At 41.3% G+C, this 20,326-nt stretch overlaps 2 protein-coding genes across 6 annotated transcripts in view; one reads left to right on the top strand and one right to left on the bottom strand.

The window, feature by feature from the left end:
• ZNF106 (zinc finger protein 106) overlaps window positions 1–8,360 on the bottom strand; it is a 56,586-nt gene extending 48,226 nt beyond the window's left edge. For both annotated transcript variants that reach the window (XM_055435862.2, XM_088839757.1), the window contains exon 1: window positions 8,204–8,360. The gene's annotated coding sequence lies outside the window, so the exon portion shown is untranslated. The remainder of the gene's footprint in view (window positions 1–8,203) is intronic.
• Window positions 8,361–11,628: 3,268 nt separating this feature from the next.
• SNAP23 (synaptosome associated protein 23) overlaps window positions 11,629–20,326 on the top strand; it is a 39,874-nt gene continuing 31,176 nt past the window's right edge. For 2 of the 4 annotated variants that reach the window (XM_055435481.2, XM_088839770.1), the window contains exon 1: window positions 11,629–11,742. The gene's annotated coding sequence lies outside the window, so the exon portion shown is untranslated. Of the gene's footprint in view, window positions 11,743–11,814; window positions 11,997–17,719; window positions 17,783–20,326 lie in introns of those variants that run through there. The other 2 variants (XM_088839771.1, XM_088839772.1) reach the window with 2 other exon arrangements.

Below are 20,326 nucleotides of genomic sequence, written 5' to 3'. Positions count from 1 at the left end.
CACAACACTCAGCCGGAAAAAAAAAAATATATATATATATATATATATACACACACACACACACCAACCAATCTTTATTAGAAAACACAGGGTTAAAACAAAAATAGGAAGTTAAGGCTGTGACTCAGGAAAAGTGATTTAAAACCAAGCATCCAATTAATGAAGCTCTTCAGACTGCCCATCACTAGGCGAGAAAATGGACGGGGCTGACCACAATCTGATTCTTTTTCTCGGAATCAGAACTATGATCAGATTCCAATACTTGTCAATTCTGGAACTTGGAAGCATTATGTTCTAGAGGGAAAAGTAACTAAGAAAGAAAATGGGAAAACGTCAACTCTAACAAAGTAATAAAAATTCTATCTAAAGTTACCATCACGTAACAGAGTAGGTCATAAGATAACTTATACAAACACTGTTTTAAAAGTTTAACTGGGTGGCTTGTTGCATTTATTTAATAGTTTTAAAAGTTTTCTTTCCAGCCCACCTGGGCTTCCCAGGCAGCACACTGGTAAAGAATCCACCTGCCAATTCAGAGAACATGGGTTTGACCCCCTAGGTGGGGAAGATCCCCTGGAGGAGGAAATGGCAACCCACTCCAGTATTTCTGCCTGGGAAATTCCATGGACACAGGAAGCTGATGGGCTATAGTCTATGGGGTTGCAAAGAGTTGGACACGACTAAGCGACTAACATTTAAAAAGTCTGCATTCCTGTATTCATCATTTATATATATACACACATTATATATATGTATATATATATCTGAAAGCAACCCCAAAAATCCACATAGCAATTTAAAGTTCTATAACATGAATTATAATCACTGCAAGCTAAGGGAGCCTTGATAATTGTTTACCATTCTTCTCAAAAAGCTTTGTTGTTCTCCATGCATCTTACTGCTAACGGTTCACTAAATAATTTTCATCCACTTTATACAAGTATGATTATAACAGCAATTGTTTTCATAATTCTTACAAAATCTTTTAAGTTAATGGTTGATCATACCACAATATTGGTGTAATGTGTAATATAGTAAAGCATTTACTTTAGTAGTTTTAGTTGATGTTAATAGCTTTCTAAATGCCTTTGTTTTGTATTTTAAAAAACCATTAGGTCTCTGAAGAGGTCACCATATATTTTAGTATATTTTAAGAAGGAATGTGCTAGTAAAGAAGTGGTTTAAAGGGTTTCCCAAGTGGCGCTAGTTGTGAAGAATCCACCCGCCAATGTAGGAGATGTAAGAGATGCAGGTTTGATTCCTGGGTTGGGAAGATCCCATGGAGAAGGGAGTGGCTACCCACTCTAGTATTCTTGCCTAGAGAATCCCAGGGACAGAGAAGCCTGACGGGCTACAGTCCAAAGGATCGCAGAGTCGGATACCACTGAAGCGACTTAGCAGGAACACAAAAACTAGTGATATCTGCAAATTTAGTTTACTAAAAGTTCACATGCATTCTGGAATGAGGCAATGACATATCCAAAATCTCAGCAATGTAGTAAAAAATATGCTTAGACAAAATTAGCTGCTGTTCAAAAGTACAGTATTCCAAGAGCTTGAAAAATTTCCCAGGCTCAAACTTAGCTTAAAAGTATCAGCCTAAAAAGAATACCTGTATAATATATCCTCCTAAGTGGTCTCAGCACCCCCTATCAAACTGTTGCCAAAAGCTTGGCCTCTGTATACCAGTGCCAAATCAAACCCTGGAGACAAGAGTTTTGGGTGAAGCTTTCGAAAAGGATAGCTCTGCTGCTTTGCCAAGTAAAGGAAGACACACCCTGGCATTTGCCTCAAAAAATTCTGTCTCAACTTGATGAGGGTTTTCATAAGAGTGGCTCAAAGGTGGGGTCTCTGAAAAGACTAGGGTGTGAATGCCCTTAATCTTATCTTAGGTGGTCTCAGTCTCCTATTCTTGATGAGCTTCTCTGGTCCTTTTAATCTTGCCTCTGGTGGTTTCTTGGCTGCTCCCTCCTTGACTAGCAACTGTTTGAATCCGCCCTTTAGAACTCTAGGAAGATCACAGAAACTAGAGTCTTGCCTGCAAGAAATGGAGGACAGAAAGGCCTCTGTGCCTGGGAGTCCCACAAGGCCCTGCTAAGTTTCAAAACTACTTGAGAAAAAAAAATACTTGGGAGGGAATCCTGTACTTTTCCTAATTCCTTATACCCACAGCAAAAGTAATCTCTTTAAAATGCAAACCTGATCATAATAGTCCCTTGATTTTTGTTCCTATATTGTATCTTGGAAAATTTCAAAGGCAGAAATGTTAAAAGAATTTTATAGTGAATATCCTACATCCAGTTTATCGTATACCCATATGTTGTTCAGTTGCTAAGTCGTGTCCGACTCTGCAACCCCAAGGACTGGAGCACACCAGCTTTCCTGTCCTTCACTATATCCCAGAGTTTGTTCAAAATCCCCTCCACTGAGTTGGTGATGCCACCCAACCATCTCATCTTCTGTCGCCCCCTTCTCCTTTTACCTTCAATCTTTCCCAGCATCAGGGTCTTTTTCAATGAGTCAGCTGTTCATATCAAGAGGCCCCAGTATTGAAATTTCAGCTTCAGCATCGGTCTTTCCAATGAATATTCAGGACTGATTTCCTTTAGGACTGACTGGTTTGATCTCCTTGCTGTCCAAGGGACTCTCTCAAGAGTCTTCTCCAACACCGCAGTTTGAAAGCATCAATTCTTTGGCCCTCAGCCTTCTTTATGGTCCAACTCACATCCATACATGACTACTGGAGAAACCATAGATTTGACTACACAGACCTTTGTCAGGCAAGTAATGTCTCTGCTTTTTAATATGCCGTCTGGCATTTGTCATAACTTTCCTTCCAAGGAGCAAGCGTCTTTTAATTTCATGGCTGCAGTCACCATCCGCAGTGATTTTGGAGCACCAGAAAATAAAATGCGTCACTGGTGCCCATATATCCACCACACAGATTCTACAGTTACCATTCTACTGCACTTGCTTTATCAGCTATCTATCCACCTATCTTTGATCATTTTGTCATGAGGTATTATGATGTTAATATTTTCCCTGAACTTTGGGGGTCTATGTTCATAAGACAACTGCTGTAAAGATGTTAAATCTGTAACATCTTTATTGGGTTTCAGCCTCATGAAAGAGTGTTTCCCTCTCGTCTATTTTCTGAAAGTTTATAAAAGATTGATGTTATTTCTTCTTTAAATACTTGATAACACTCACCAGTGAAATCATTGTGGGAGTCTTATTTTTTTTAACTAATTCAATTTAATATAAACTAATTCAGATTTTATTTCAACTTGTGACAGTTTTGGCACATTGATACTTTCAAGAAACTGTCCATTTTTAGCTCACATTTGTTCAAATAAAGTTGTTTGTAATATCCCCTTATTATCCCACAGGATCTGTAGTGATGCCTTTCATTCTTCATACTAGTAATAATCTGTTATCTGCTTTTTAGTATCAGGGTACCAAGGGGTTCATGAATATTGTTGATTTTTTTTCAATGAACCTTCTTGCTTCGTAAATTTGTCTACTGATTGTCTTTTTCTATTTCATTATTTCTTCTATTGTCTTTATTATCTCCTATCTACTTTGGGTTTAGCTTCTTGCTTCCTTCATTACCTTTAAAAACTTTACTAAAGTAGGTGTTTAAGTTATAAGCTTCCCTCTAAGAACGACATTACCTCTATCCTACAAAACACGTTTTAGCACTTTTAAATAAACTATTTATTTTAGGATAGCTTTAGATCTACAGAAATACTTTATTTCCATACTTTATTCCCTTTCTTTTCCCCTAGTATCCTTTTTTTTTCCTCCAGAATTTCACTTAGTATAACACTTTTTTTTTTTTAACTGGACTTATACAAGTACTTTCTTTAAATTTTTTCACATAATAACTGGTTAGCTATACATTCTTTCATTATTCTTTTAATGGTCCTGACACGAGAGATTATAACAGGCATCTTTGTCAACCAGGATACCATATACATTTAATCATGTCTCCTTAGGCTCCTGGATATGACAGTTATCCACAAATTTAGGTGTTGTATTTTCATCATCTAGTTCAAAATATTCATTGATTTCTCTTATGATTTATTCCTTGACTCATCAATTTAGAAGTTTCACTGAGCTTCCAAATATTTGCAGAATTTTGTTTTTTGTTGACATCTTGATTTCTACATATTTTAACCCCATTAGGGTCAAAGAATATATTTTGTAGTATTTCAACCCTTTTAAATATATTAAGACTTGATGTGCAGCAAGCACCTTGTCTATACCCACCGTTGGGGAAAAAAGTGTATTCTGCAGTTATTGGGTAGAAATTATCTATACTGATTTTCTGCTAGTTCATAAATGTCTATCAATTGCTGAGAGAAGTGTTAAAATTACTGTGATTGCTGTCTCTTTCTTCCTTTCTGTTCTGTTCTGTTCAGTCGCTCAGTCGTGTCCGACTCTTTGCGACCCCGTGGACTGTAGCCTACCAGGCTTCTCCGTCCATGGGATTCTCCAGGCAAGAATACTGGAGTGGGTTACCATTTCCTTCTCCAGGGGATCTTCCCGACCCAGGGATCAAACCTGGGTCTCCCGCATTGGAGGCAGACGCTTTAACCTCTGAGCCACCAGGGAAGCCCGATATTTAGACTAGAAACATAATAAAAACTGGAGTATAACCTTCAAGAGTATTATTGTTTTAGGTTATACTACTAAGATAGTGAGTCAACTTGTCGCATGAGGTGGCCAAAGTATTGCAGTTTCAGCTTTAGCATCAGTCCTTCCAATGAACACCCAGGATCGATCTCCCTTAGAATGGACTGGTTGGATCTCCTTGCGGTACAAGGGACTCTCAAGAGTCTTCTCCAACACCACAGTTCAAAAGCATCGATTCTTAGGCGATCAGCTTTCTTCACAGTCCAACTCTCACATCCATACATGACCACGGGAAAAACCATAGCCTTGACTAGACGGATCTTTGTTGGCAAAGTAATGTCTCTGCTTTTTAATATATTATCAAGGTTGATCATAACTTTCCTTCTGAACTGAACTGAACTAAGATAGTTCTTTATATGAATGTCAGAATTTACCCTGATGACATATACACATGTAGAATATCCCTACTGGGATACTCAAGAAACTATTAACAGTCACTGCCTCTGGGAAAAGGAACTGAGGACCTAGAGGTCAAGGATTTACTTTTCACTATAAACCCTTTTGTACTTTCCTCCCTATACACAAATGCAACCAACCATGATGGTACAATACTGTAGTATTTTTTTTAAATCTGCATATAAGTGGACCCACACAGTTCAAACCCATGTTGTTCAACGGTTAACTGTATTATCATTTTTTAAATAAAAACAATTTTTTAAAATCATAATATCAAGAAGTTTGACTTTTACATATTTTGAACTTCTAGAGTGGTTCTAATCTGGTTATCATACCACATAGATCAATTCCAATTTACTGATACTCCAAAAAGTGTAATTTCAATAGATATTGATTATCCATCTAAAAAGATACACGGGGACAAACAGTATAACGACCAAGAGTAATAACAATTTTACATTTATACACTAGTTTATAGTTTACAAAATATGGTGGGAAACTGCGTGATCTTGGAATTAAACAAAAATACCTAATGTGTTTACCACCTTGAGTAAATTTTGATCTCTCCAAACTTCAATTCTTCTTTGAGAACAATGCCACCTAATTATCAGAGCTTCAGTTTAAAAAAAAAAAAAGACAATTTCTTGCAGTGAGTTTTGTCTTTTTAAAGGTAATTATTTATGTTTTGAATAGTTAACACTATAGTTTTAAAGTTATAAAGGTACAAAAGGGCTTACAGATGGTTTTAAGGGGGTGAAACGCAGTTTTATAAAGGACTCAGACTTAACTACCCTAACACACTAAGCAATCTCAGCATCACTAGTGGGGGGGAACTAGAGTATGCAGTCTGATCTTTGACATAGTCCCCAAAGTGTTTACCTGAACGAATCAAGTATTACCTCTACCCTCAACTTTATAGTGACATGTTAAATGATAACACTAAGAATCAATCAGAGATCTGGATAACTGTATCACATGACTCTCACTGAGTCACGATGAAAAAAAGAGAAAAAAAAGGTAACTTCTAGATTTAAAAAGACTTCAAGAGATGAAAAAATTTTCTTTTCATTAGATACACATATTATTTAGGTGAAATATCAGGAATAAAAATAACAAATACAGCAAACTATCAACGAATTTTAAAACCTCAGTGATCAATTTACAGGGGGTTCAAAATAGTATCTTCCCTACTTTTCTGGATGCTTAAGAGTTTTCATAATAAAAAAATAAAACAAAAAAAGCTTACAGAGAAAATTATTCCTCTCCCACTCCTGTTTCCTAGCCACCTCCACTTCATCACTGTTTTTATGTATTCTAACAGAGATATTCTATGCATACATATACGTACAATAATCACCATTCACAGTTCTCCCATTTTAACTATCTTCCTTTTAATCAAAACAATTGGTTTTGAACTAACCTGATCAGAATCGACACCTCCTAACTCCTTCCAAGCCACTTTAAAACCATCTGCTAAGGCTATCATTTTCTAGACTCAATAGTTAACTCTAGAAACTGTAACTGTAGTACAGCTGCTTCTCAATAAAAGTGTTCAACAATATCTAACCTGATATGTTAGGGAAAATGACCTTTCCATCATATTTGAATTTCACCACTTCCCTAGCTGCTGCTGCTAAGTCACTTCAGTCGTGTCCGACTCTGTGTGACCCCATAGACGGCCTCCTACCAGGCTTCCCCGTCCCTGGGATTCTCCAGGCAAGAACACTGGAGTGGGTTGCCATTTCCTTCTCCAATGCATGAAAGGGAAAAGTGAAAGTGAAGTCGCTCAGTCGTGTCAGGCTCTGACCCCATGGACTGCAGGCTCCTCCGTCCATGGGATTTTCCAGGCAAGAGTACTGGAGTGGGGGTGCCACTGCCTTCTCCGACTTCCCTAGCTAGGTTAGGCAAATTATCATCAAACTTTCAGCAACGTCATCTGAAATGTGGGCAAAAAAAAAACACAACAACTTCCATTATAATATCTCATTAAATTTTCTTGACAGACCTGAGTGTATCTGGCACATGTGTAGTAGGTGCTAGATAAACCCTAACTGAACCTAATTATTATCTTCTATTGTTTCACCAACTTGAGACCAGGGCTTAAAACAAATTTTAAGATTTTCCAAGGGGCTTAGAATAGTATTAGGCTCTTAGTAAGTGTTCAAAAGTTATTTTGCCTTGAGTAAATCTGATATAAAACATTATGATGGATATAGACATTTGCTAGATTAAGAGAACTTTCCTTAACTACCATGGAGTTCCAAATTGTTAAAAGCCATGGAAATAAACCTCCAACAAAACGGCTTAATCTGATTCTCAAAGATGATTAAATTGAGCAGACTGAAGGGGGAGTGGCGTGCAAATCATTTCCTCTCCATAATTATGCACTGAGATTCGGACTAAATGTTACATTGACACATAGTAAGCTCTTCTTGGGCTTCCCTGGTGGCTCAGCGGTTAAAGCGTCTGCCTCCAATGAGGGAGACCCGGGTTCGATCCCTGGGTTGGGAAGATCCCCTGGAGAAGGAAACGGTAACCCACTCCAGTATTCTTGCCTGGAGAATCCCATGGACGGAGAAGCCTGGTAGGCTACAGCCCACGGGGTCGCAAAGAGTCGGACACGACTGAGCGACGGAACGGAAGCTCTTCTTAATTAGTAGCTATTATTAAGACGCATCCCACCAGAAAAGAAGTCCGAAGGAGGAAAAAGAACAGAAGCTGTCTGTCACAAGAGGTCGAAAGGTGTCCGCGGCCTGAGTGAGGCTCGTAGGCCTTTAAGGGGTACCTGGGTCTATGGGCTCCCTGTTGTCCTGGGGGGGCGAAAGTCAGCGACCTCCCCGAAAGGTCAAGCCTCTGGAGCCACGTTTCCCGCCGGAGCTGGGAGCAGAGCCGGAACGCCCCCGCGAGACACTGTATCCCGAGGCCAGAAGCACCGCCTGCCCGTAATCCCGCGCGACCCCTTCAAGAAAGACCCGCAGCCCCCGCGCCGCAGCCCTCAGGAGCAGAGACCGGCCGCTTCCTGCACCCCCACAGCTTCCCTACAGTGGCAGACCACCAGGTCCCTGGGGCTCCGATACGCCTCGGCGCCGCCCGGCCCTTTGATACTCACACTCACAGCCGACCCCTCTTACTCCATCAGGCCGCCGAGGCGCCGGCGAGGGAGCCCACTGACGCCCCAGCCACCCCCCTTAGCTTTGGGTCCGGCGGCCCGCTCCGGACCCGCTCCCCACCGGGAACCTCCGCCGCCGCCGCCGCCGCCAGAGCGCAGGCGCACAGCGCTTCCGTCGCGCTCACTTTTTCCCCCCCCGCTCTCCGCAGTCCACCTTTCTCAACAACCAAGCTTTATTTGAACACACGAGAGTGAACAACGGACACAGAGGAACGAGACTTCACTTCAAAAGAATGGAAGATCACAAGGCAGACCAGCTGGCAGAAGAATTATCCCGCTGCACCGGACTCTGCTGTAACGCTGTAACCAGCCTCCCTCGTTTCTTTTCCATTCTTTTTGCTTTTTTTTAGGCTTCCTTCTTGCTCCTACTCTCTTCCTAAGTCCTCACCGTTCCCCTAGGCAGTGGCAACAGTTGTGGCTAAATTTCCAATCACTCTTTCCTTGTAAAATTTACTGAAGCTTATTGAAAGGTGCAAGAGCTTCAGAACAGGCAGTCCCGAGTTCAAATCTTGATTTAAGTACTAGTAATTTGTGATATTGGGAAAATTACAAGTTTTCTTGAACCTTACTTCCCTCAGAGTTAAAATTCAGATAGATACCTCAGTCTCTCAGGGTGTTGCTGAGATTAAATGACATAACGTAGGTAAAGTGCCTGTCTGTAAAGCAGATAATTGGTGCCTATCATAAAGCAGATAATCCATTAACATCAATAATTATATTCTTATTAGTACTTGATTTATTTATATTCATTAAATTTAGCCCATGCCCATTCCCTCAGATCTTCTTTTAGTGACTAAAACTACTCAGATAAACCAAGTTACATTAAAGTTGATAATGATGTGAATTTCCTATATTACTGAACTTCTAATATTGCTTGTTGACAAGACCTTCAATGCCTCAAATGAAAGTAAGCAGCTCCTTCCATCTATGTGTCAATCCAGATTGGCTTCTGAAAGATTAAAGAATGTATTCCCATTCTGTACTTGTGACATCACAAGTCTTTGAAACACCAAGGTGTGGGGTATGCAGTGCATTCTTCTCTCTTTTAAAGGCATGCAATGGAAGAACTGTTTTACCTTATAAGCTCAGGGCCATGGTCCAAGGGAAAGCTTGTAGAAGACCAAGGTCAGCTGTTGGTGAGCATCAAGGTAATCCCAGATGAGGGTTTTTCAACCTTGGCTCTGTTGACATTTTGGAGAAAACTCTTGTGCTGTCCTGCTCTAGAGCCCAGGAGCTGCAACTACTGAGCCCACGTACCACAGCTACTAAAGCCAGCATGCGTAGAGCCCATGCTCCACAGCAAAAGAAGTCACGGCATGAGAAGCCCATGCACCACAACTAACCCCCACTCTGCAGCTAGAGAAAAGTTCACACAGCAACAAAGACCCAGCAAGTCACAAATTAATTAATTAAAAAAAAATCCTCCGGCTAAACAAGAGACATGGGTTCCATCCCTGTGTTGGGAAGATCCCCTGGAGGAGGTAGTGGCAACCTACTCCAGTATTCTTGCCTGTGAAATCTGATGGACAGAGGAGCCCAGTGGGTTACAGTACATGGGATCACAAAAGAATCGGACATGACTTAGGGACTAAAGCACCATCATACAGGCCCTCAACACCAGTTACCACTCCTACTACTATTCTCTGGTCAACTTGTTCCATCAGTTTCTACAACAATATTTCAAATCTTCTTCGCTTTCTTTAAAACTCCTAACTCTCAATCAGTAGATGACTTTGTCTCCTACTTCACAGAGAAAATAAGAGGCCATCAGATGAGAAGTTCTTTAACTTCCTGTTACTAAACATACAGATTTACAAATACTTCCTGTTATTAAAATTGAGGAGATATCTTCTCTATCTTGTTTCCAAGACCTTTCCTTCCCTCAGTACTTTGGACTGCCTCTACTCTTACTCACTCAAGATCTACTGACTAGAGCTTCTCTTTAAAACGTTTTTTTCTCAGTTGTATCTTACCTAGCATGCTTAAGTTTTTCCTGTCTTAATTCTAATAGCAACTAAAAAAGCAGAAACAAAAAACTTGAACACTTGTCCTCTTTCCCCATTCCCCTCAAGACCATACTTTCCAAAAGCATTCTACAACTTGTCCCCATTTCTGCATCTCCTCTCTCCAAACTACTGCAATCTATCTTTAACTTGTCATTTCATCACATAGCTTTCCCTAAGATCACCAATGACCTCTGTGGTGGTATTTCTCAGATTTCATCTTCCTTGACTCCTTAGGAATAGACAACTCCTTTGAAACTCCTTTTATTTCCAGCACTGTGCTGTATTCTCAGGGGAGCCTGGAGCAGTTTCCGGATCTGCTTTTAAATCTTTCAATATTCTCAGTGATCCTGGTTAAGTGTAGGCTCACTAGTCCAAAAATACAAGATTTTTCCAAGACTTGGCCATTGCCAACTTTTAAGAACTCATTTTTCGCTTCACTGGAAGATATATGAGGAGCTTTAAGCCCCTAAATAGATGAACTACAAGGAAACTTCCTGAAGGCGCTATGGTCTTCTTGGACTCTCCAATGCCCAGTCTGGAAACCTTTATCTCCCTCCCGTACCTCCGGCGCAACTCCTACTTATCCTTCATGACTTCAGAATTCACTTCCTCCGGGAACCCTTTCAGATACCCTAAGAATAAAACTCTTAGTTCATTGTGCGCCAGCGGCGCCTCGGATGTTCTGTATGCCAAGCATTATATTCTGGCCACTATAATATGTTTACATATCTATCTCCCAGTCTAGACAGAGGTCAGGGAAGGCATTCTATTTGCCGCCTCAGCATTCATCCCGCACAAGGCCAGGCACATGGTTTGCCCTCAGTGAAAGTTTGTTGCCTGAACACCGCCCACCTTTGGGCGGTACTCGAATTATCCCTTAAACGGGTCAGTCCCAGGGCTCTCCGCCTGCGTGGCTGCTGCTGCTACTGCTGCTGCTGTTACTTCAGTCGTGTCCGACTCTGTGTGACCCCATAGACGGAAGCCCACCAGGCTCCCCCGTCCCTGGGATTCTCCAGGCAAGAGTACTGGAGTGGGTTGCCATTTCCTTCTCCAATGTGTGAAAGTGAAAAGTGAAAGTGAAGTCGCTCAGTCGTGTCCGACCCCTAGCGACCCCATGGACTGCAGCCCACCAGGCTTCTCCTACTGCTGCTGCTGCTAAGTCACTTCAGTCGTGTCCGACTCTGTGTGACCCCATAGACGGAAGCCCACCAGGCTCCCCAGTCCCTAGGAGTTTCCAGGCAAGAGTACTGGAGTGGCTTGCCATTGCCTTCTCCGCCTGCGTGGCAGGGAGATTTAAAGCCCTCGCACGGTGATTGGCTCCAGATGCAGGGGTGTGTCCGGGCTCGCCGCGCCGGGGAAGTGCGCAGGCGCGCAGGTCTGGCGAGCGCAAGCGCAATAAGGGCACAGCTGGGAGTCCGGCCTGCGGGTGTCCGAGCTGGAGCGGCCGGAGAGGAGTGGCTGCAACTCTGCTTGGTGAGTCTCCAGGAGTGGGGCTGAGTGAGCTGGCCGGCAAGATTGGGATCATAATCCCAAGGAGAAAGAGTGTATCGTAACGGTTGAAAAGTTGGTGAGGTCGGGCTTAAGGGGAGGAGGTGGCGCTCTGACCGGGACTGGGCAGGTCCGGCCCTGATCGAGGACGCTGGACGCCGGGAGACTTATCAAGCCGCCAGAGGAGGAAGGGTGGAGGGATGATGGTTCTCTGGACTCTTCCTAGAAACCGAGCAGAGGTAAACTCCCACTCTCTAACTTCCCACCCTCACGGTGTTGCTGCGGTCGGGATTAATAGACTGTATGGTGGCCGCAGTGATCAGAGAAACTCTGAACTAGTTGTTTGAAGGAGGGTTCTGCGGTTCACAGCATTTGGAGAGTCCATTCTGTCTAGGGAAGTCCGTTTTTACATCGCGGCTTTAGTGAAGACAGACGAAGGAAAGGGTCGGTAAAAAATCGAATTCCACAGGGTAAGCGGGGCGAGGGAAAGTCCTGGAAAGTGTTTCACATGGGACTTTTTCTCATCGTTAGTGACCACAGTGCAAGGAAAGGCAGATGGGAGTTAGAGGAAACCGAAATTCGTCAAAGTTGGGAAAAGAAGATGAGAAAGGAGTATTAACTTACATCTCTATGGGAAGGGTGGGGGCAATTGGGAGAGGAGAGTATGGAAATTGGCAACTTCTGAGAGTGATCCCTCAGCCCTGTGAAAATACTGTAGCGTCTTAGTAGCAAATACTGTAAGAATTGAGAGTGATATTACTCCATCTGCCGTGGTGCCCTTAAGATCGTTTTTCACATGTCCCAGTGAGATACTGCAAGTATGGCCAGATAGAAATGGTTCTTCCACTTTCTTGTCTTGCCTGGAAATTCTTGAGACATCATTAGCAAGAATACTTTGACATCTCATCTTGAAACATTTCATAGTAAAATTTTTAAATATTACTGTTTCTGCCGCCAGCAAAGTTGATGCCAAGGCATGCAGTGATCATCTGTCATTCATTCCTTTGGCGAGAGGTAATGAGAAAAAACACATTCATGAAAATAATTAGGAGAAAAACCTTTTATATTACTCTGCTCCTTTTACAGGTCATGTGAAAGTAAATAAAATGATCATATAATTTAACCTACAACTTCAATGTTTATCAGTGTTGCTAGAGTTCTTTTTTTAGATGCTTATGGTATGTGAATATGCACTAGAAAATTGCTCTTGTCTTAGTTCCAGAGTAGGAATGATTTATTTGTGCCATTATTTTTTTTAAACAATATTACACTCTTTCCTGTAAACAGTAAAATTTCTGTATGTATCTTAGTGTTTGTTTCTTTTACTCTAAATCAACTTTAGTAACAAGCTCACTGAACTACAGGTCACATATTTTCTAATCATTGGGAACAATACCTTGAGCCAAGAAGAAAGTAAACAAACAGGCCCTGTTGCTCATGGGAAAGTTATGGTACTTCACTTGCTTTGAACCATTTGTTTTTTGTTGTTTTAGTCACTAAGTCATGTTCAACTCTTTTGTGACCCCATGGATTGTAACCTGCCAGGTTCCTCTGTCCATAGAATTGCCCGGGAAAAATACTAGAGTGGGTTGCCATTTTCTTGTCCAGGGGATCTTCTCCAGCTAGGGATCGAACTCACATCTGTTTTGTTTGCAGGCAGATTGTTTACCACTGAGCCACCAGGGAAGCCCATGAACTATACTGCCATCATAAATTTTGCATTTTAGAAGTTTTCCTTCAAATTTTAATAGACTTTTAAAAAACATTCCCCTCTTCCAAAGTGATAATCTGTGAAATCATGGTTTAGCTATATTTTATACCTTTTCTGGTACACATTATAATATGTAGCTATTAAGTACATAAGCATTGCTTATATAACAAAATCATCTCTTTTCAGCCTTAGTGTCTTTTTTTAAAATGTTTTTTAGTTGAAGGATAATTGCTTTTTACAGAATTTTGTGTTTTTCTGTCATTCATCAACAAGAATCAGCCATAGGTACACCCATGTCCCCTGCTTCCCGAACCTCCCATCTCCCCCTCAGCAAAATTGTTTCTTGTTCTTACTCTTCACTTTGGAAAATGCTGCTTTGGGCCTAAGCTACTCATTTTTAAAATAAAGTGAAAATTGAACGACCTAAACTCTAATGTTGATGGACTCCAAAATTCTCTTAGCCTTGTGATGGCATTCATTATTGTGACACAATTCTAACAAACTTATCTGGTGAAACCAGATAAAAGTAGAATAGCAAAAGGTAAAAAGAGGACTTTGCTCTTTGACATTTTTGTGAAATCAGCTGAATTAAGGTACTTTGTTTTCCTCCTGTGGTTCCTATGTCTTAAACATTCTGAAATCTGTTTTTTAACTGTGTTTGTACTTTGCATTCTGTGTGTGTTAGCATTTATAATATATGATGTTGCCTTCATCCAAGAGTGCTGAGCTTTTTATTCCAGTGCTGTATTTTGTTTTCATGTCTGTAGATTGACAGAAAAATAAATGACGGGAATGGTCTTTTCTTGGTCTTGGGGGTGGTGGTGGTAGGGGCTTGGAACAGATGGATCCAGTGCCTCTAACAATTGGAGGAAGTGGATTGTGGAGTCAGGAAACAGCATCTACTGTTCTTTTGTAATATTGGTGGGGGTGGAGATGGGATTCCGTTTTACTCATTTAAGTTCACTGACATTTTGGTTTTGATTTCAGTTTAGGTTGAATTACACCTAAAATATTTAAGTCACTGTTCACTATATTTTTCTGGAATTCCTTCATCTTCTTGATTTTTGTGAGTTCTTGGATATAAAACTTGTTTAAAATGTATTTTAACAATGTTTTGACAGTTGAGATTACCTTTAGATTGCCTCTTGATGCTTTTGGCTGCAAAGATTATAATCAGTCTGATTTCGGTGTTGACCATCTGGTGATGTCCTTGTGTAGTCTTGTGTTATTGGAAGAGGGTGTTTGCTATGACCAGTGGCAGAACCCTATTAGCCTTTGCCTTGCTTCATTCTGTACTCCAAGGCCAAATTTGCCTGTTACTCCAGGTGTTTCTTGACTTCCTACTTTTGCATTCCAGTCCCCTATAATGAAAAGGACATCTTTTTGGAGTGTTAGTTCTAGACGGTCCCATCACTTCCTGGCAAATAAATGGTGGCTGACTTTATTTTTCTGGGCTCCAAAATTACTGTAGATTGTGATTGCAGCCATGAAATTAAAAGACGCTTACTCCTGGGAAGGAAAGTTATGACCAACCTAGACAGCATATTAAAAAGCAGAGACATTACTTTGCCAGCAAAGGTCCATGTAGTCAGAGCTATGGTTTTTCTAGTATGGATGTGAGAGTTGGACTATAAAGAAAGCTGAGCTCTGAAGAATTGATGCTTTTGGACTGTGGTGTTGGAGAAGACTCTTGAGAGTCGCTTGGACTGCAAGCAGATCCAACTAGCCCATCCTAAAGGAGATCAGTCCTGAGTATTCATTGGAAGGACTGATGTTGAAGCTGAAACTCCAATACTTTGGCCACCTGATACGGAGAGCTGACTCATTTGAAAAGCCCCTGATGCTGGGAAAGATTGAGGGCAGGAGGAGAAGGGGACAACAGAGGATGAGATGTTTGGATGGCATCACTGACTTAACGGGCATGAGTTTGGGTAGACTGGCAGTTGGTGATGGACAGGGAGGCCTGGTGTGCTGTGATTCATGCGCAAAGAGTCAGACACGACTGAGCGACTGAACTGAACTTAATGCTTTTAAAATAAAATTCAGGGACTTCCCTGGTGGTCCAGTGGCTAGGACTCCATGTTTTCAATGCAGGGGGCCCAGGTTTGATCCCTGATCAGGGAACTAGATTCCACATGCTGCAACTAGGTGTTTGAATGCTGCAACTGAAAGACCCTGCATGCCACAACTAGACCCAGAGCAGCCAAAAAAATATTTTTAAAAAAGAAAAAGAAAATCCAAATTTCTTGGTATAGTATATAAGCCCTTCACAACCTATGTCCTGTCTGCCTGTTAAAGCCACCCTCACCACTCTGTACACGTGCACACACATACATACACGTTTTGTTCCTGCGTGTCTGTATTGTGGCACTTTTTTTTTTTGGCCATGCTATTCAGCTTGTGGAATTTTAGTTCCCTGACCAGGGATTGAACCTAGGCCCTGGCAGTGAAAGCACCGAGTCCTTACTTCTGGACTGCCAGGGAATTCCCTGTGGTACTTCTTTAATAGTCTAAGATCACAATTTTTGTTTTAGAGTTGATTGTGCTTTGATTCCCAGATCACAATCTTGAGACGTTTCATAATTATTATGAAAAATTATTATATTTTTACTGAGCACTACGTTCTAGCAAGGTTTTAAATTCTTTGTATAAGGTAACTTAGTCCTGTACCACGACACTTGAAGTAATTAGTGAGAAAACAAGCACAGAGAAGTTGAGTAAGCTGTAGTCACCATTTGAAACCATTGTGCCTCTAAATACTGGACACTTAATCACTATACTGTATTGCTTTTTGTATAAACAAGAATGCCATTCAGTCTGCTGTGGGGGAGTGTTCCTTTCCGGGGATTTGAATGCTTATGTTTTCCACCTGTGGCATCTGACTCCTTATATCAGAATATTTGAGAAGCTTACCAAAAAGCATCTAAGTGAACTTGGAATCAGGGCCAAAGTACTTGGATGACTTAGGTGAATATTTCACTCAAACAGGATAAAGCCTTGCCAGTCATCCCCACCTCACACTTGGTATTTCCCTGGCAGATACCATAGGTATGTCTGCCAGGTTGTGTCTCTCTGTTCCCCAGGGAGTGAATGCTACATTCTTGAGCCTCCTTATCTTTCTTATAGATCATCCCTTTTCTGTTCTCACAGCCTTTCTTTTAGACGTGGTCAGTGTAATTGATTACAATCACATCTAGATCTTCCTTCCCAGGATTATATCCTGGTTACTTAGAGTATAATTATGGAAATCCCAAGGTTGAGCAGGACTTGAAAACTTGGTGTTGGACATCAGGCAGTTAAGTTATAATAGTTGTTTCTGTAAAACTGAAGTGTAATTTTGATCATTTTTATTAGCCGTTTTAGTGGTACTTTCTCCCTCAGCAGTATGATTTCTGTCTTGAATCATGTGCTTCAGTGGTCTTTGAAACCAAGATATTTAATAGATATGATTCAGATGTGTACTTCTTATATTTGCATAGTTTTTTTTTTTTGGCAGGGGGTGGTGGCGGGCGGGGGGGGCGCTTGGTATCAGAATGAAGTTGTTCCTGTAGGAGGAAGTAGAAAGGAGACTTGAGAGAGGAAGTAAAAGGAGGAACCTAACCTTAGTATTGGGGCTTCCCTGGTGGCTCAGAGGTTAAAGCGTCTGCCTCCAATGTGGTAGACCCGGGTTCGATCCCTGGGTTGGGAAGATCCCCTGGAGAAGGAAATGGTAACCCACTCCAGTATTCTTGCCTGGAGAATCCCATGGACGGAGAAGCCTGGTAGGCTACAGTCCACAGGGACACAAAGAGTCGGACACGACTGAGCGACTTCACTTAACCTTAGTATAAATAAGACTCTCATCTCATCTAAGTGCTTTCACGAAGGATTAAATTTCCTAATCAGAGCATGGATTCTTTTTGGCCTACCCTAGAATGTTTAGAGTATTTTGGAATACCATGTGCTTGTACTTTGTGAGTATACAAAGTATACTTCTTATTTTCTTCCTTCCTTGTGTGTCAGCACTTCTAATGTTCCATGTTAAAAAAGGAATTTAAGAATGAAATCTAAAGAAAAACTAAATTCTTTTATGCAGTAAGTGATGATTCATATCTGAACTTCTGCTTTGTTCTCTAATCCTTTTTTTCTATTATTTGTATTTATCCTCCATTTTTCATCTTTAGGAGTCTGCAGAAAAAAAGAGCTGCTTAGGTGTATTGTGTGTGTGTGTGCACACACACGCATGCTCCATCATGTCTAACTCTTTTGCAGCCCCTTGGACTGCAGCCCACCAGACTCCTCTGTCCATGGAATTCTCCAAGCAAGAATGCTGGGGTAGGTTGCCAGTTCCTCTTCCCGGGGATCTTCCCCACCCAGGGATTGAACCAATGTCTCCTGCATCTCCTGCATTGGCAGCAAGATTCTTTACCACTGTGCCACCTTGGAAGCCCGTATTGTGCATATACTAGTTCTTTGTTAGGTGCCATCCCAGACACCTAATAATTCATGACATGGGATACCACATGTGAGGTAGGGATGATTGGCAAGGCTTCTAACAGCCTGAATGAAATATTCACCACAACCATTCAAGTGTTATGGCTCTGATTCTAAGTTTGCCTGGAAGCTTTCTGATTAGCTTCTGAAACATTCTGATACCAGGAGTCAGATGCCATGGAGGATGTAATAAATAACAGGAGTGAAAATGGGTAGTTCATTAATCGTTATTTCATGAGTCTTTACTCTGTGCTAAACATGTTATGTAGCTTAACTATCAATAATTTTATTTCTGAAACAACCCTCTTGGTAGAACTGTTATCCTAATGAATTAGGAAACTGAGACTTGAATAGGTTAAGTAAATTGCCTGGGTACCAGAGCTAGAATGAACTCAGGGTCTATCTGACATCAGAGTCTGTGTTATGAACCACTACATTATGCTCATTCAACACAGTGTTTTAAACTATCTCACCTTACCTGGAAGTAGCAAGTTTAGTCACTGGAGAATTATAGCTGAAATCATATTCAACCCAACTAGGCCTTGAGAGCATTTCAGATGGTCTTCACCTCAGTCTAGGAAGACTATAGTCCTATAGAGAGGTAGAATTTATGTGCATAAAACAATTAGAAAACTTAAGTGAAATGGAAAACTATATATATTTGGAGGCAATAGAGAAGAATGCTTTATTTTTCATATCCTAACTACAGTGTAGCTTAAAATATACACTGCAGAAGAAACAAAGATAATTTTCTTAACATCAGATATGTTCCTTTACTTGACAATAGATGCTTGAAAAATGCTTGTGGTATGTATTGAGAGAGACGCGTTCTAGGACCAGGGTTCCTTTCTGCTGTGCTTTCAGACTAGGTAGGCTGCTGACTCCTCCTTGCTGTCCATCTTGCTCTCCAAGAGTTTTCAGTTCTCTTGGGGAGGTCACCATAGCTACGTGGTACTTTTTCCCCGTTCCCTTCTGGCAGCCCTGGCCTACAGTTTCTCTCTTCAGTTGGACTCTGTTCCCTCTTGCCATCTTACAACCACACTCCTCTGTCTTTTCTTTCTCAGCTGCCATCAAGTCTGTTCCAAAAAGTATACCCCCACCCCTGCCACTCCTCCTTCTAAGGATTGTGTAATATATAGAGAGCCTAAGAATTACACTTTATCCTCAGAGCATAAAAAAGTTACACTAGGTGATCTCTGAGCTTTATTTCCCTTTAGAGATAGTTCTCTGAGATGATAATTAAAAAGAAATTTTATTCACACATAATTGGTTAATTAAGCAGAAAATTTCTGTAGGCGTATATTTTCCAATTGGTGCTCCATGGAACCCAGGATTCTTTGGGATTAATAAAAAGCATTATTGGAAGGAAAGGTTTTATGGTTATCTATGTGGAGTGGATCAAGGCTATGGTTTTTCCCGTGGTCATGTATGGATGTGAGAGTTGGACTGTGAAGAAAGCTGATCACCGAAGAATTGATGCTTTTGAACTGTGGTGCTGGAGAAGACTCTTGAGAGTCCCTTGGACTGCAAGGAGATCCAACCAGTCCATTCTAAAGGAGATCAATCCTGGGTGTTCATTGGAAGGACTGATGCTAAAGCTGAAACTCCAATACTCTGGCCACCTCATGTGAAGAGTTGACTCACTGGAAAAGACTCTGATGCTGGGAGGGATTGGAGGCAGGAGGAGACAGGGATGACAGAGAATGAGATGGCTGGATGGCATCACCGGCTCAATGGACATGAGCTTGAGTGACCTCCAGGAGTTGGTGATGGACAGGGAGGCCTGGTGTGCTGTGATTCATGGGGTTGCAAAGAGTCGGACACGACTGAGCGACTGAACTGAACTGAACTGATGTGGAGTGGAAGTGAGAAATAGATTTAAGGGACTAGATCTGATAGAGTACCTGATGAATTATGGGCGGAGGTTCGTGACATTGTATAGCAGACAGGGAACAAGACCATTCCCAAGAAAAAGAAATGCAAAAAGCAAAATGGCCATCTGAGGAGGCCTTACAAATAGCTGTAAAAAGAAGAGAAGCAAAAAGCAAAGGAGAAAAGGAAAGATATTCCCATTTAAATGCAGAGTTCCAAAGAATAGCAAGGAGAGATAAGAAAGCCTTCCTCAGCGATCAATGAAAAGAAATAGAGGAAAACAATAGAATGGGAAAGACTAGAGATCTCTTCAAGAAAATTAGAGATACCAAGGGAACATTTCATGCAAAGATGGGCTCAATAAAGGACAGAAATGGTAGGGACCTAACAGAAGCAGAAGATATTAAGAAGAGGTGGCAAGAATACACAGAAGAACTGTACAAAAAAGATCTTCATGACCCAGATAATCACGAGGGTGTGATCACTCACACTCACTTAGAGCTGGACATCCTG

The sequence above is a fragment of the Moschus berezovskii genome, chromosome 9 (genome assembly GCF_049115385.1).
Source record: "Moschus berezovskii isolate FMDL1 chromosome 9, NW_MosBer_1.0, whole genome shotgun sequence".
In the NCBI taxonomy this organism is placed as follows: Eukaryota; Metazoa; Chordata; class Mammalia; order Artiodactyla; family Moschidae; genus Moschus; species Moschus berezovskii.
Note: the sequence above shows the minus strand (reverse complement) of the source record. Positions and strands in the feature narration are given on the sequence as shown.